The following is a 16,061-nucleotide window of genomic DNA, read 5'->3' on the forward strand; positions in this document are numbered from 1 at the left end:
TTCGTCAGAGAAGACCTCCGTGCTTCGCCTCCATCCTGCCCAACACAGAGGGCGCGTCTCAGGAGCCACACAGACCCAAGCAAACATTCCTGTCCTGCGAGGAGCTGACACACGAAAGTCCCCCTGGGCTCCAGAGGTGGAAGGTTCAGGAAAGGGGAGTCAGTGGCGCTGCACGTGGCCCGCACGTGGCTTCCCGTCTGTCCAGGCTGCTGCGGCGTTTTGGATGAACGCAGCTGTGGAGTGAAAAGCAGAAGGCAGGGAGCACCCCGGGCTCTCAGGGCTCATTCACCCCCACCAGAGAGAAGCCCCCACCCAGAAACAGCCGCTGCCCTGCTCAGCTTCACGCCGTCGTTTCCTTAGGAAGGCTTCTGTCTCAGGGGTCTCCTGAGAACCCGCATTTCATGAATTGTTTAAACTTGGCACATAACCCAATACAATATTTGTAAATGAATCGTGCTGAGAGGAATAAAAATAGCGCCTCATACGCCTGCGGGGGAAACAGCATCCGGTGAGGGGATCAGGAGGCCCTGGGCCGCGTGGTTTGTGCTTCCTCCCAGCGGCACGCTCAATCCTGGTTCCTACTCCACCTTGTTCTGCACAGCTGACCACACTTTCATTCACAAGGAATTCAAGGAAGGGGAGCCACCTGCCATTATTACTAAATCAGGGCATAGAAGCAGCGCAACGTCCAAAATGCATGCTGGCTGTTAGTACTTTTCAAAGTAGACAATATGAAATTAAATTAAAGATGGAAAGTAACACTTATTGTAAAGCTCTTGTGTGCCAAGGCCCTCCCTGAATAGCAACAGGAAAGCATGGTGCTGATTCAGACATGGACCGTGGCCTTCACTGTGCCCGCAAGGGTGTAGACGGCCTCTCCCAGCCTCAGGCCCAAACCTCCGGGGACAGAGTGGGTCTCGTAGGAGCCACCTGGGGCCTCCTTCCTTTCCCCCTCTTCCCACTGTTGACACTCACAGACCCTGCAGGATAAATATTGTTAGTCTCACTGGAAACATGAATCCTGAAGATTTCAAAGGGAAATAAATCTCACAGACATGAACTGACTGGTGCATTCCCAGGTAGTGTCATTATTGGGATGACCACTGTGACTTTGAGATCAGTGACCACCATACTAGAAATTGCAGTGGCAAAGACACACTTCAGTTGCAGTGTCCACACCAGTGCCTGTGGCTACTGAGATAACATGGGATAGCTACCACGGAGCCAGCAACCACGTCCAAACCGACAGAGCCTTAGGAAAGCCACTTGTGTTAATACCCAAACTACCAGGCAAAGACGGCAGCACTCACTTGATGGTGCTGCCAGATTGAAAGACGCTTCCCAAACTAGGCGTGATGAATATATTTGGGTGTTGGGGGACGTTAGGAATCTCGAGACTCACAAAAGTGTCCAACAAGGAAAATTAATTCATAAGTTGACAATCAGTGAACACCTATTATATCCCAGCTGCATACTGAGAAATGAGAATTCCTAGATAGAAATGAAAGAAGAGAAGTTGTAAGAAGCTGCCATTGCTTCATGCAAAACAAATCTGAAGTGTGATCAATCATGTTCTGGTAGGATCATGAGATAGGAGAGGATGTGGCAATGTTTATACTTCCACAGGCTCAACTGTTGACTGAGGGTCCTCGACCTCCCCTCCATGCTGCTCTCGGTGAAATCCAGCACCAAGGGAGGACCCTGAAGAATATGCATGTTGGTAGCGTTCCCACTAAAACCAGGAAAAATAAACAAGGAGACGAAGAAGACGCAGCCTGGGGCAAGGGAGCTCACTTGGAGAATATTTTTCATTGAAGCCAAGGGAGCATCCCTCTCCCTTTTGGAGGCCTGTCGAGGCCGATTGACTTGACGATGATTTGCTGCTCAGCGATGGCTCCCTCGCTCCCAAGCGTGAGTGATGGCTGGGGACGGCTGTCAGAGAGCAGCAGCTCGCCCGCCCAGGCCCTTAAAGTAAAAATGAAAAAAAGGAACTGTTTTAAAATAATGGGGCTCCCTGGGAAAATATGCTTCATGATCTGCTTTGTGGGAAGTATTTATTTCTCTCTGTTTGTGAAAGGGGTTTATCATGCCCAGTGCATTTCTCCACACTAAAACAAAAACCTCAAAATCCATACAGAGAAAAAAAGCTGCGCTGAAATACAGGCACTGTATATATATCACATGTACAGAGGGAGAAAAAGGATGTGAGAGTCTATCTGTCAACCCTTCCCCAGGTCCATCTCTCCACCTCTGTCTGTGTCCATGTGAAGCTGAAACCAACTACAGGTGCGAGCGTCCACAGGCATTGCAGACCTAAGCCTTAAACAGACTCTCTCCGCTGGGCCTGACTCTGATGTCCACAGAGGCCACAATGAACAGCGCTGGCTACTGTCCTGCTCCCCCATCATTTTGCAAGGGCGCAGGAGGAAAGTCACGGGGCAGGAGGGCTGGTGAGGCCTGGAGGCCGGGGCCCAGCTTCACCCACCTGGGGACCTCAAGGAAACTTTTCCTGTGATGGGTGTGAGAAGGGGGAGGGATCCATGTCTGCTAATTGCCTGTTAGACCAGGCATGGAGAAGGGTTGCTGCTTTCTCTTCTAAACATGAAGCATCTGAGGCTCATAGAGGTTAGGGATGCCTGAGGTCACCCAATACTCTCTGGAACTCGGGGAGCAGCCAAGCAGCCTCGGTGTGCAGGACACCAGGTGTGGGACGGAATGTGGGAGCTCACAGGCCACCCCAGGACACGGGGCACGGGTGTGGAGTAAGGCAGGTTTGGGAGTGAATTAAACAACACATACATTGTAAAACGCATAAATCTGTTATTATGGATTCACTTTAATTTTTTAAATGAAAGTAAATCTGTGTGTTGTTGTAAATCAACAGTAAATCTGTTTTGATTGCTTCTGCAAAATCAAGATCGTTTAGATAAATCAAAATATAAAATATGACTTTCTTTTTTGGTGCCAGTTGAAATTCATTTTCTCTGTCTCTCTCTCTCTCCTCACATCCAGTCCCCGGTTCCCTAACACACACATTCATGCACACATGTGCACGCGCGCACACACACACATCTATTTTTTTTTAAAAGAAATCAGTTGTCATCAGCCACATGAATTCAATAAGGAAACGTAAAACTGACAGCTCTTATTATCACCCAAGGCAAAATGAGGCAGACCTACATTTGAAGATCTGCTTAAGTTAACATATCAAATATTAGTGTCAAATGGAAATAAGGGCAGATAATTTTAGAGAGTTGTTATTACATGACATTCAAAATCATATGCTATGTTCTGCAACACTCAAAGAAAGATAAAAATGAAAAATGAAGTTAATGAAAAGTTATTGCCTTACTGAAGACTGCAGAATCAGGCACTTTACATTAAAATAAAATCTTTTTAGAACACTAAAGCTTACAGAAAATAATAATTTAAGAGTGAATCGCCCTAATGGAATACTCTCAATCTCATGTCCACAAATAGTCTTCCCAGCTGAATCTGAATGCCCTATTTTTATCATCACACATGATTTATAAATAGGACTTTTTGGAAACACTGTCAGGCGGCCACAGAAGAAGGTGAGCCTGCACACTGGGCTCTTTATTTACATGTCTCTGCTGGAGCAAGAGAGGTGTTTGCTTTGAGACCCGCAAGCTTGTTCGCCATCATCGTCCACACCTTGCGTGATTGATCCAGGCCGGCTGCGCCAACGTGCAGTGCTTTTATGCGTGACGCTGTGTCAGTACGAAACACAGCTTTCTGTTTCCTCTTTGTATAACTGGGATTTTTACCATGGTGATTGCCAGTTTGCTGGTTTTCTGAGTGTTGCCGCACTGGTGTGCATAAAGATGAACTAGGTAACTCAGATCTCTGGGATATAGTTCATCTTTCCTCGAAGCTTGAATGTTGAGTCTGCAGTGTGGTATGCCGGGTGCTCCCTGAGCACTCACGAAATACGGTGCACATCCACAACTGTCTTTCTAGAGCCTCCTACCTTGGATGCTCCATGGCCTCTTAATTGGTGTCTCTGTCAGTCTTGACATTGGTATCTAGCTTTGGGCGATGAAGACCCTTTCATCTCAAACCCTTAATTTTCAAAGGCAATTTCCTTGCTGACAGAATGCGTTCAGGATTCAGCCTCTCTGTGGAGTCAGGTTCAGCCCTCACCCAACTCCTCTTCCTCAGGATGATGGTTAGATAATTCCAGCCTCACTCCAACCTTCTGTCCGCTCAACACTTCCCCTGGAGCATCAGTTTTCTAATATCCAGTGTCTCAATTCTCACCATTTTAGAACAGAAAAACGAGGTTGTGTTTTACTGCTCTCATTCGGATGGACTGAGTCCCTTCCTGTACTGCCACGTTTATGATGAGAGGTGAGCCCAGGTCCCCATGATGGCGGACAATGTCTTGCGGAGCCCGGGGGCCCCACAAGTGCTGAGCTGCAGCTCTTCTGAAGCCTCCAAGTCACAGTCACAGAATCCCACTGCGTCCTCTGATGTCAGAGGCCCTGGGCTCAGCTGTCCCCTGATGGCAGGAGATTCCAGTTGTAGCCACCACTCGGGCCTCAGATGGTGGTCACTGCTCTCCTTAGCCGCTCTGTACCAGAACACCCCAGACCCCATTCCCAGCATCCCAGAGCACAGCTGTCACCGAGGCCGGGGGTACCTGGTGAAAGACCCACAGGGAGAACCTAGCAGGATGCAGCAGGCACCAGTTCTGAGCACATTCCCCGCCTCTCTGGGAGCCTCTGCCCACCGTGGGGCAGGTGTCACCCTCTCTCCCCAGCCCCAACCTGCTGACAGAAAGCCTCGGCAAAGGACTGTGAGGGCCAGGACGAGACAGCACATTGGCCTGAGACTATCCTGGGTCTCAAAGTCCAGATCACACACTTTTCAACAAGCCTCATGTGGAGGCTCCACCGCAGCCCACTCAGGGGCGTCCTCACTCTGGTCCCTGGGTCCCTTGCACCCACGGTCACTTTCTTCCACGGAGATCTTGCCTGGTCCCTCAGGGCAGCCTCGAAGCACCCATGGCTCCTCCCTCCCCACCCACCTCGCACCACCCCCTGTCCAGTTCTCCTTGAAAGGTCATGGATGGTGAGGATGATTCTCATGAATGAGCACAGCAGAGGCGGGTGAGCCCCTGAGGCAACCTCTCCTCTCCCTGCACTGGTGATGGCAGGACCCTGATAGTGGAGTCCCCAACTGTGCACCCTAACAGCCACGCATTGTGCGGTGAGGCGTTTCACACACTAAGTGGCAGGTCCGTGTCTCTAGGGGTTCCTGGTGTAGACACGGGCAAGGTCAGGGCAGTCTCAGGACCCCTCTGCTGCTCCTCTCAGGGACATGCTCTATTTCTCACCTTGCCTTCCCTCCCTTTTCTGGATTCCAGGGACCCTTCTTTTCTGTCAGCTTTATGGCGTCTAATTTTCATGCAATCAAGTCCACCGATTTAAGAGTAAAATCTGACAAGTTCTGGCAGATGTGAACAGCTGTGCAGGCCTCACTCAGCCAAGATGCAGAATCGTTCCAACAACCAAAGGCCCCTGCTGACATTTGCATTCAGTCCTGGGGCCCAGGCTGCTGCTATCCACTCTCTGTCACTGTGGCCCCGTCTTCAATAGCATTTCGTATCTTGTACAGTCTTGCTGGCTTCTTAAATTTAGCGTAATGCACTTTGGGAGACTGAGGTGGGCAGATCACTTGAGGTCAGCAGTTCGAGACCAGCCTGGCCAACATGGTAAAACCCCATCTCTACTAAAAATACAAAAATTAGTTGGGCATGGTAGTGCATGCTTATAATCCCAGCTACATGGGAGGCTGAGGCAGAAGCGCTTGAACCCAGGAGGCAGAAGTTGTAGTTAGCTGAGATCGGGCCACTGCACTCTAGCCTGGGCAACAGAGGGAGACTCTGTCTAATAAAAGAAAAAAAGAAAATTACCATAATGACTTTTGCAGTTCATCCATAGTGTTGTTTATATCAGAGGGTTTTGTTCTCTTTTTGCAGCCAAATTCATTTCATTGTATGTGTAGATCACAATTTTTTTATTCATTATCTAGCAAACAAGTATTTGGGTTTTACCAGTTTGAGCCAAATGTTTTTATTTCTCTTGAGTAAATAACTAAGGATAACTTTTCCGGGTCAGGTGGTAAATATATATTTAAATTAACAATAAACTGCCACACTGCTTTCTAAAATGGCACTTTTTTTGGCATCACTGTCATCAAAGCCTGAGAGCCCCGGTCACTGTGCATCCTGGACAGCACTTGGTGTGCCCACGCTTCTGACCGTTCGAGTCAGGCAAGCGGCTGTGTGATGGCATCCCTGTGTCTTAATTTGCATTTGCCTACTGTTTAACAGTGCTGAGCACCTCCTCCTATGCTCATCTGCATTTCTGTATTGTGTTGTCAAATTTCTTAAATCTTTTACCCGTGTTTTATTGGGTATCTTGTTTTCTTATTATTGAGTTTTAAGAGTTCTTTTCACAATTCTAGCTAAGAGTACTTTGTTAATACATGTTGACAGATACTTTCTTCTAGATTTTGAATTGCTTTACACGTCCTTGTTTTTTCTTTGAAAAGTTTTTAATTTTCATAAAATCCAATTATTTATTTTTTAAATATTTTCTGAATTCTGTGTCTTCTTAGGAAATTTTGTCTAATCAAACTTTAAGATCTTCAGGTCAGGCATAGTGGCTCACACCTGTAATCCCAGCACTTCTGGAGGCCAAGGCGGGCAGATCACCTGAGGCCAGGAGTTCAAGACTACCCTGGCCAATATGGTGAAACTCCATCTCTACTGAAAATACAAAAATTAGCCAGGCATAGTGGCAGGCACTTGTAATCCCACCTATTCAGGAGGCTGAGGCAGGAGAATCACTTGAAGCCAGGAGGCACAGGTTTCAGTGAGCTGAGATCACACCACTGCACTCCAGCCTGGGCGACAGAGCGACTCCATCTTAAAAAAAAAAATTCCATTTTTTTCCTAAAAGTGTATGGTCTTAGCTTTAATACTAGGTTCATGTATGATGTATTTTGAGTTTAAGTTTGTATGAGATGAGGTAAGGATTAAATGTGTCTGTGTAGAAAAATATACATTTGTATAAAGATATCCAATTGTTTCATCACTGTTTATTGAGAAGATTATCCTTATTTATTGTATCGACTTTGTGCATTTGGCAAAGTTCAGTTGGGCCTTTACATAACAGTCTATTCTGAAATATTCTGTTCTACTCACCTATATTTCTATCTTTATGCCTGCATCATACTGTCTTGATTATGGTAGCTTTATAATAAGGCTCAAATCTTATCATAAGGTGGTATAAGTCCTCTGACTTTGTCCTTATTTTTAAAAATGGGTTTGATTACCCTGGCCCATCTGTATTTTATACAAATTTAAAATCAGCTTTTTTACTCAAAAAAACCCACAAACCTTAGGATTTAGATTGAGATTGCATTAAATGTATACATTGATTTGGGGAGAACTGACATCTTAATAACATCGAATAATCGAATCATGTTGATGACACTTTCTCCATTTATTTAGGTTTTTTTGCACTCTATCAGAAATATTTTATGGTTTTCAGTACAAAAGTTTTATATGCAGTATTGTACTGTACATATGCAGTACAAATGTAAAAGATATTTAAATTTCCCCTTAAATATCTTGTACTACTTAAATATCTTGATGCTATGTAAATGGCATTTTAAAGATGAATTTATAACTGTTTATTGCTGACTTAAAGAAATGCACCTCACTTTTGAGTGTGTTGACCTCATATCCCATAACCTTGCAAAACTCATATATATTAGCTGTTACAAGTGCATTCCTTAGAACTTTCTACAGAAAATCTCCTATCTTCTTCACATAAAGACAGTTTTACTACCACTTTTCAATATAATGCCTTCCATTTTTCTTCCTTGCTTTGTTTTCTGGCTAAAACATCAAGTGGGATGTTTACTAGAAGTGGTGAGAATGGACATCCTAGCTTTTGTCTCATGCGTAGGGAGAAAGTATGATTACACATGACATTAGCTGTAGGATGCTCTTATTTGGTTAAAAATGTTACAACCTAATCCTAAAGTGTGAAAACTTTGTGTTTTCATAGGTGTTGCCTTTTACCAGATATTTTTTAGCCATATTGACATCATCATGTATTTTCTTTTTTAGTCTGTTGATATGGTGACTGCATTGATTGATCCTTAAGTATTAAACCAACCTTGCATTCCTGTAACCCCACAAAAAAAGATATATTATCTTCTTTTCATCCAATCACTTTGAAACGGCTTTGGCTAAGATGAGCAAGGCATGCTGCTAGACCCACAGACCCCCTGCACCCCTGCTCCTAGCTGACCTGTTGGCAGCACAGTCATGACTCTCCCTTTACTCACACCCTTTCGTCTCCTGGCATGAACAGTTTTGAAACCTCCTCATGTCCCTCTGACTTCTCCCTTTCCCATCAGCCTCCTTTGTTGCTTTCTATATTCCACCTCCTACACCCAAATCCATGAGGTGTCCCCCAAGCTTACTGCTGAGCTGACTCCTCCTTTCTCTCTGGACCTCTCCACTGAAGATCTCTGATAGTGTCTGTGTGTTATCAATATCATATGTGTGTGATCAGGAGATAGAGATGTATATCTCAAAAGTTAAATATTCAGCTTAACTGAATCCAAACATCCACCACAATTATTACTCGTCTTCCAAACATCTGTGTTCCGAGAAATCCAACACTCTCCTTTTCCTCACTCCACCATGCACCTGTCCTCTCCCAGGCCACCCAGGAGGTATATCCCATCATCATCCACCAAGACTCCTCCATAGCCCCCAGTTGGGTTTTCTGTGTCCAGGCAGGGCAGCTACTATGTGACAATTGTGTTCTGGGATCTGCATGGGGGTGAATAAGAACAAAGACTCTCCTTCACCATCTACACCTCCCTTTATCATTTCTACAGGGATGGCCTCATGCTGGCAACCTTGTGTGCACTTGCACTGGCCTCCTTGATGCAGGCTGATCTGAGCAAGGGAAGTGTACCTGTGGCCCTCTATGGTGTGAAAAGCTGGGGCCATCTCCCACTCAACTCCCATCAGCCTGGGAAGCTGTCAGGAGACAGATTCTCATCACTTCCTGTGTTCTGATGAGGCATGGGGCTTTCTGCCACAGCCGCTCAGAGCTGCTACATGGAAATCCCGCCACAGTCAGCTGGACTTGCTCCTCTGCCACAGTGTGGACCCCAGGTCACCCTGTGTTCATCTGGCCCCGTTTGTTTCACTGTTGCCCCTTCTGGTGTGTGGACAAGGACCAGAGAGCTGGCACCTTTCCCTTTCTTTGGGAGCCATAAGCTCTCAGAACTTAAAAGTGGCTCACTGTGTCTGTACCAGTCAATCTTTCAGGCCTTAGCCAGGCCTTGTCTCATATTTGGCCATGTCCATTGGTGCTGCTTCAGGCTTGATGACAACTTTCACAGATGACTTGTGATGTAGGTGTAAGAAATGGCCTTTACCCACTGGAGGTCAGTGAGACTCCCAAATTCCACCTCATCTCAGAGCAAGACGTGCCTGGTCAGACAGCTGCTAGGCATACAGGGGTAACCTGGGTGCCATGTGTCTCCTTCCACAGTCCTGCAGACCCCACAGCAGGGAGAGAGAGGGCCAGCCAGTGGGCGGGTCATCACATCTGAGTAACTGTCACCCCAGTATGCTGTCCCTTCCCCTCAGTCACCTCCAGCTGATGCTTCTCTTGTACTGTATTTCTCATTTTCTGTCTTAATTTTTAACCCATAAGTTAGGTGTCATGAGGATGTCACCCTGGCCAGTGTCCACATGGACACCCCTGCACGTTTACCATTTTCTTTACCTACAATCTCTTCTCTACCTCAGACCATTCTCCTGGCATTATTTTCTTTCTTCCTGGGCTTCATTTACTAAGAGTTATTTTTGTGAATATCTGATGGTAGTAAAAGATTTCGGTTTTCATTCTTCTGAAAACATAATTGTTTCATGATGTTTTCTTGAAAGACAGAATTGTGGGATGGTTCTCTTCCCTTGGAACTTTGAAGGAAGCCTTGCACTGCCTTTGTCTTCCATGGCCGCAGGGCAGCAATGAGTTGCAAGTCTAATAGTTATTTCTCAATCGGCTGACTTTCTTTTCTACAGGCTGCTTTTTAAAGCCTCTCTTCATCACTGAGACCTGCAGTTGGATGAGGATACAGTCAGGAGATGGTTAAGTGCATGAATCTGCTCAAGAGTCCTGCTTGAGATTCACTGTACCTCTTGAATTGGATGGCTGGGGTCTCATTAATCCAGATAAATTTTTACCCTGTCTCCTGCCTCTCCTTCATTTTCTCTGTTATATCTTCCTGAACTCTGACCAGGATTATATTAGATGCTCCCATTCCATAATCCATGTTCTTTATTTGTCTTTTGTATTGTCCATCTTTTCTTTTCTCCCTTTCTGTTGCATTTGACTTCATCTTCTGACTCATCTTCTCTCTTTAGCTTTGGTTAATCGCAGTTAAATAAGTTCTATTTGACTTTTTTCAAACCTAGTACATTTAAATAACCTCTTGTTACTTCTTTTTTTTGTACCCAATTGTATCTCTTTAAACATGCATGTGCTGTGTGTTATATATGTGATCTTTTCATGCCTGCATTCCTGCTGGGTCCTGGTCACGTTACGGTCTCAGCCAGTTTATGCTCATGTTAGAGTTTCTTCATATATGTACAAGGTTGTTGAAACCTAGGTTCAAGTTTGTTAATGCAGCATGTTTACCACATCGCTAGCCCTCATAATTAATAATTATTACGCATTTGAACTTACCAATTAATTGTAGCAAATTCCCCCTCTTCAGTATTATTGACAATAGATTTGATCTTTCTACTTTTCCAAACATTTAGGACATAGCTGAGGAATTGCACATTTATACTAATAAAATATGTGTTTTATTTGTTTATCATATTCTGGTTTTCTGTAAGACTTTAGACTTTGTTGTAGTTTTTTTTTTTAATTTAGATGTTAAAAGAACATTTTAAAATGCGCTAATCTTGGAGAATGACCTACCGTAAAATGTATTTTGGGAACCAGATGACTGTATGGACTGATGGCAACCCTCTCCCTGCATCAATAACATGATTCTGGCTAAAATAAACTCCAATGACTCTTGTGCATAAACAAAAAATTAAGCTGAATATTTTTTAGAAATATGTTTAGTTAGACAAGCCTCTAGAAGGCAGAATATTGTCTTTGCAGATTCTAGAACAAATCAGTTTGATCATCAGAATTACCTATTAATTCTTTTTTAAGTTTCTATACATGGCTGTTCTGCTGCAGACAGCCCAAGGGCCAATATTTGAGAGGCACTTTATAAGCATAAAAAGCACATTTTCTATAACCCAGTGAGATAAAATGCAATTTTATTGAATAAAATAAAAGCTTGTCCTATGAATGCTGCACTTTACATAAAGTGTATTTTTGCCAACACCATGCAAATATGCATTCGGAAGGTGTCCTCTTTGTAGAAGCCCAAGTTGGCGTGTGGGCTGCAGGCAGCGGTCTGGCTGAGGCCATGCAAGAAGCTGGAGGGCTGCGCCTCAGGAGACCTGCCAGCCTTGTTTGCGGCAGGGAAGATGTCGCTAAGTGCAACCAGCTAATTTTAATGTAAAGGGAGCATGACTCTAAGTTAATTTAATTAATCAAGCCTCTACTGCAAGAAACAACCGGGTGCTGTGGACAGACCCATGACAAGACAATTCCATTACCCTAATATGACGGCTGCGGTTGAGCTTTTAGTTAGATATTTACCATGGTGATTTTTGAGAAATGATGTCTTGGAATTAATTCATTAAAGTAAATATTTATGTTTATATGTATAAATATATATAAATACATACATATATACACATATATATGTATATGTTACCTGAAGTCCAAAAATATGACTATTGCTTAGTGCTTAAATCTTTTTAAGGTATTAAACTTTCACTGCTCTACTTAAACATCATGGCTTCCAACATGAATTAGGATTCTAATAAGCACTAAGAAATAATCATATTTTTGGAATTCAGGTAATTTATAAGGTTTTGGTTTGGTTGGTTGGTTGGTTGGGTGGGGTTGTTTTGTTTTGTTTTGTTTTTGCTACTTTCTTATCTAACCAGTTAAATTATTATTGCTTGTGGATATTTTGGTAATATAAGGTCTAAATTTGAATTTAAGACATAGCCATTCTCATGTTTGATTTGCAGCGCCTCTCTACTGCTTCTATTCATTTGAGCAACTAGCCATACCTAACTGAGAGTGATGAATCTGGCTAAGAATTTGCTAAAAAGTAAATAGGTGCCAATTGCATTCATACCATAAAAGAAGGGCATATTCAACTCTCTTCATGGTCAGTCTAAAAGTTAGCCTGGCTTCTCTGTCATTTTTAATTGTGACAATTCATTCATTTCCAGCTCACAGATGGGGGTACTGTGGGTGGGTGCAAAATATCTCGAGTCTTGGAAGTGGATTATTCTTTAGATTAATAGGTGTTGTTTTGATTTGCTTGTGTTTATTCTGTTTCTTGAAGGAAGTTGGTTTCGGATTTTTCATTGTTGTTGTTGTTTAATTTTGTGTTTTGTCTTTTTGTGTGTGTTTTTTTGTTGTTGTTGTTGTTTGGTTTTTTTTAGACAGAGTCTCCCTGTGACACCCAGGCTAGAGTGCAGTGGCATGATCTCAGCTCATGGCAACCTCCGCCTCCCGGCTTTAAGTGATTCTCTTGCCTCAGCCTCCCCAGGAGCTGGGACTACAAGCATGTGCACCACCACACCCAGCTAATTTTTGTATTTTTAGTAGAGATGGAGTTTCACCATATTGGCCAGGTTGGTCTCGAACTCCTGACCTCAAGTGATCCACCCGGCTCGCCCTCCCAAAGTGGTGGGACAACAGGTGTGAGCCACCACACCCAGCCTGAAGGAAGTTATAAAAATTGACTTGACCCCCTGGTGTGCATACATCTGAGTGTTTTCCTCTGAAGATCTCCTGTGTTCTGCCTGTAGCTTCCTGGTTGAGACCCAGCTTAGCAATTTCTGTGCTGAGGTTCACCATTTAGTGAGGAACGTGGGAGCTCTGAGCCTGATTTTGGCCCCTGAGTGCCCTGCTGGAATTGCATGGTGGCAGAGTCAAGTCCAAGGGTGCCAGAGCCTCAGCCAGTGGAATCTTTGTGACAGTGAGGTCAGCACAAAGGAGCAAGGGGATTAGAAAGCTATTTGGAAAAGAAGAGACCTGGCCCTTGCTTGTTAAAATGTAGAAACCTACGTAGCATTCATTTATTATAGAATTTATTTCGGTTCTCTGTGATGTTAATGAGATATGAAAAGCCTTTTCTCTGCTTGCAAGGTATCTGTGCAGTAACATTAGTGACACAGAATCAGCTCCAGTGAATGGGAGAGAAAGTTCACCTGCACTACAATTTATAATTGGCCTACTCCGGGGACCTACATCTTTTTGCAAGAAAACTAGAGCAGTTTGTGCTTTCAAATATGTTCCTTTCAAGCTTGCATTGTCACAGAGAAGGTCTGAAAGAATCCGATTGCATTTAATTCAGACTTCAGTATTCTAGTCTGAAAAGACTCAAAGAAGAAAAGAAAGGAGGAGAAAAAAAAAAATCCCTCAAGCTTCTATAAGGCCGGCGTGTGACATCAGGATTGTTGGCATAAAAGCACCCTTGTGACAGACATCATTATATCATTGCAGGAAGGAAGAGAATGAATAGGTCCCCCAAATATTTCTGGCCAAGTTCCAAATGTATGCAGTTTATGGCGACTCCTACGAAAATCTCTCTGCTTTCTGGGGTAATGCTGGGCTAAAGTGGGGGCCCATTGGGGAACACTTTATTTTAAGCTTCCATCAATGGGTGCTTAACTACTACTAATTTGGAACAGTGGCTTGGGGAACTATATTTGTGAGTCACATACATATCAAATGATTCCATTGTGATTGGTTTTATTGCAATGAATGCCGGGGAGGCGTTATTGATGGGAAGAGTAAAGAAGTGGGCTGTGCTTGCGCCGCTCTGCTGAGCTACTTTGAGGCCAGAGAGAGCCCGGGGGGTCCCTCCCACAGGCCCTGGGAGAAAACCAACGGTGATGAAGGAAGCTGCCTCGATTGCACTCCTTCGCTCGCGCCAGAGAAGCCAGAAACGAACAGCATTGACCTAAATATTGGCATTGATCACTGCATTTCTTTTCTTTTCTGACTAATTGTAGGAAGCTGGGAATCTATGTGAGTGACGCCCAAGTGCCATATCAGTGGGATTTCAAATGCAATGTTGTTTTCTGCCTAAATGTTCTGCCCAAATCCTCCCAGGAACTCCCCACTCTGCCCCCCTATTCTCCCTCACCTGCGCTTTGCAGTTGCATGCCGGGGCCCTCTCCAGTCTCCCCATCACCGGTCCCCCTAGAAAACCAAGGAGGGCCAAACCCAGACTATCGCTCCCCTCCGAGCTCCAAGTCCTCCCCTCCACCTAGAAATCAGCCCTTCGCCAGCTGGTGACATTTGCCAGAAACCAGGGACCCTTCCCTGGCCCTTCTCACACACACTGTCCCCTGTGCTGTGGGGTTTTGCTCCAGACTGTGTCCTGAAACCAGCTCTTTACTCTTCTCCACTGCCATTGAATTTATTCCCACTTCTCACTGTCTCCAATCCATGGTCTTTTAAGAAGGCAAATAATGTCAGGCTGCCCGTTCTCAAAACCCTTCTCACCTCTTACAGAGGAGCTTCAAGGTCCCCGAGCAACCTTGTGTCCTGTGGGTCTGATAATCCTTCCCTGGGCTGTCTCCTCTCTGCTGCTTCACTCCACCCCACCCCTCTGGCAGACCTGCAGTGCCCAACAGCCTAGCTTCCCTGCCAGCCACACTCATCCTTCCCCCTGACTTCAATGCCACAGCTGCTGACATGAACCAGGATGCACGCTCCAGTCTTTCTTGCCACCCCATGCTTCTCCTTTCCAGCATTTTCGTGACATATTTTATATCTTATCTATCATGCAAGAGTTGTTATGAGGATTGGGAGAAAATACACAGAAATGGTTAAGTATGTTGAAGGTGTTTGACCAATTATTTCATATGAAATTACTAGTAAATGTGACTGCATCCAGGGCTCCTTTGAATGTTGGGACAGAGCTATTAGCGTGTCATGGCTTTGGGGTCTCCTCAGCACGATGTGAGAAGCTGAGGCACAGCAGCCCGTGCCTGCAGGGCCATGTTCTGGGGAGTTTTGGAGGCAGCACCCCCGTCTCTGTGCCATGGCCCTGGTCCTGGTGGCACCCACCCCCTTCCCTAGCACCCTTGCTGCATGGCCAACCCCATGGATCCATCATCCACGTCCACTCACCTCACACTTTCTACCCTGAAAGGTTCACTCAACAGGGAAAGCAGGAGCCAGAACACACCCCTGAGAGGGGACCCGTGGGTAGAGGCCAAACCCTTAGGTTTCCAGCGTACTTCCTAGACAGTGAGTCTTTCACACATATCCTCCCCCAACGCTTTGTGAGACCACTGCTTCCGCAGCCGCAAGGAGGAGTTCCTTCTAGTTTTGTGCCTTTCTTCCCATGGCCTTTTCCTCAGACCCGTGGTCTACTCTTGCCTTCTTTCCTTCCTAGCTACTACTACTCCTAAATACAGCAAGGATGCACTCCACTCTCAACTTCCTAACCACCGTGGCCCCCCAACTGCAGTGATCACAGATACATGGCAGGGATGGTATTCTGTATGGCACCAATGCTCAGCTACAGCCTTTCAGAACTGGACTCACATCATTCACGGGGAGCTCCTGCAACTACCTGTTCTGAGAAAACCCCATACCTGTGCTGGTGGTCCTGGGCCCCCCACACCTGTGCTAGTGGTCCTAGGTCTCCCCACACCTGTGCTAGTGGTCCTGGGCCCCCCACACCTGTGCTAGTGGTCCCGGGCAGCCCACACCTGTGCTAGTGGTCCCGGGCCCCCCACACCTGTGCTAGTGGTCCCGGGCCCCCCACACCTGTGCTAGTGGTCCCGGGCAGCCCACACCTGTGCTAGTGGTCCCGGGCAGCCC

Source organism: Rhinopithecus bieti, unplaced genomic scaffold (assembly GCF_001698545.2).
Source record: "Rhinopithecus bieti isolate Rb0 unplaced genomic scaffold, ASM169854v2 scaffold_84002, whole genome shotgun sequence".
In the NCBI taxonomy this organism is placed as follows: domain Eukaryota; kingdom Metazoa; phylum Chordata; class Mammalia; order Primates; family Cercopithecidae; genus Rhinopithecus; species Rhinopithecus bieti.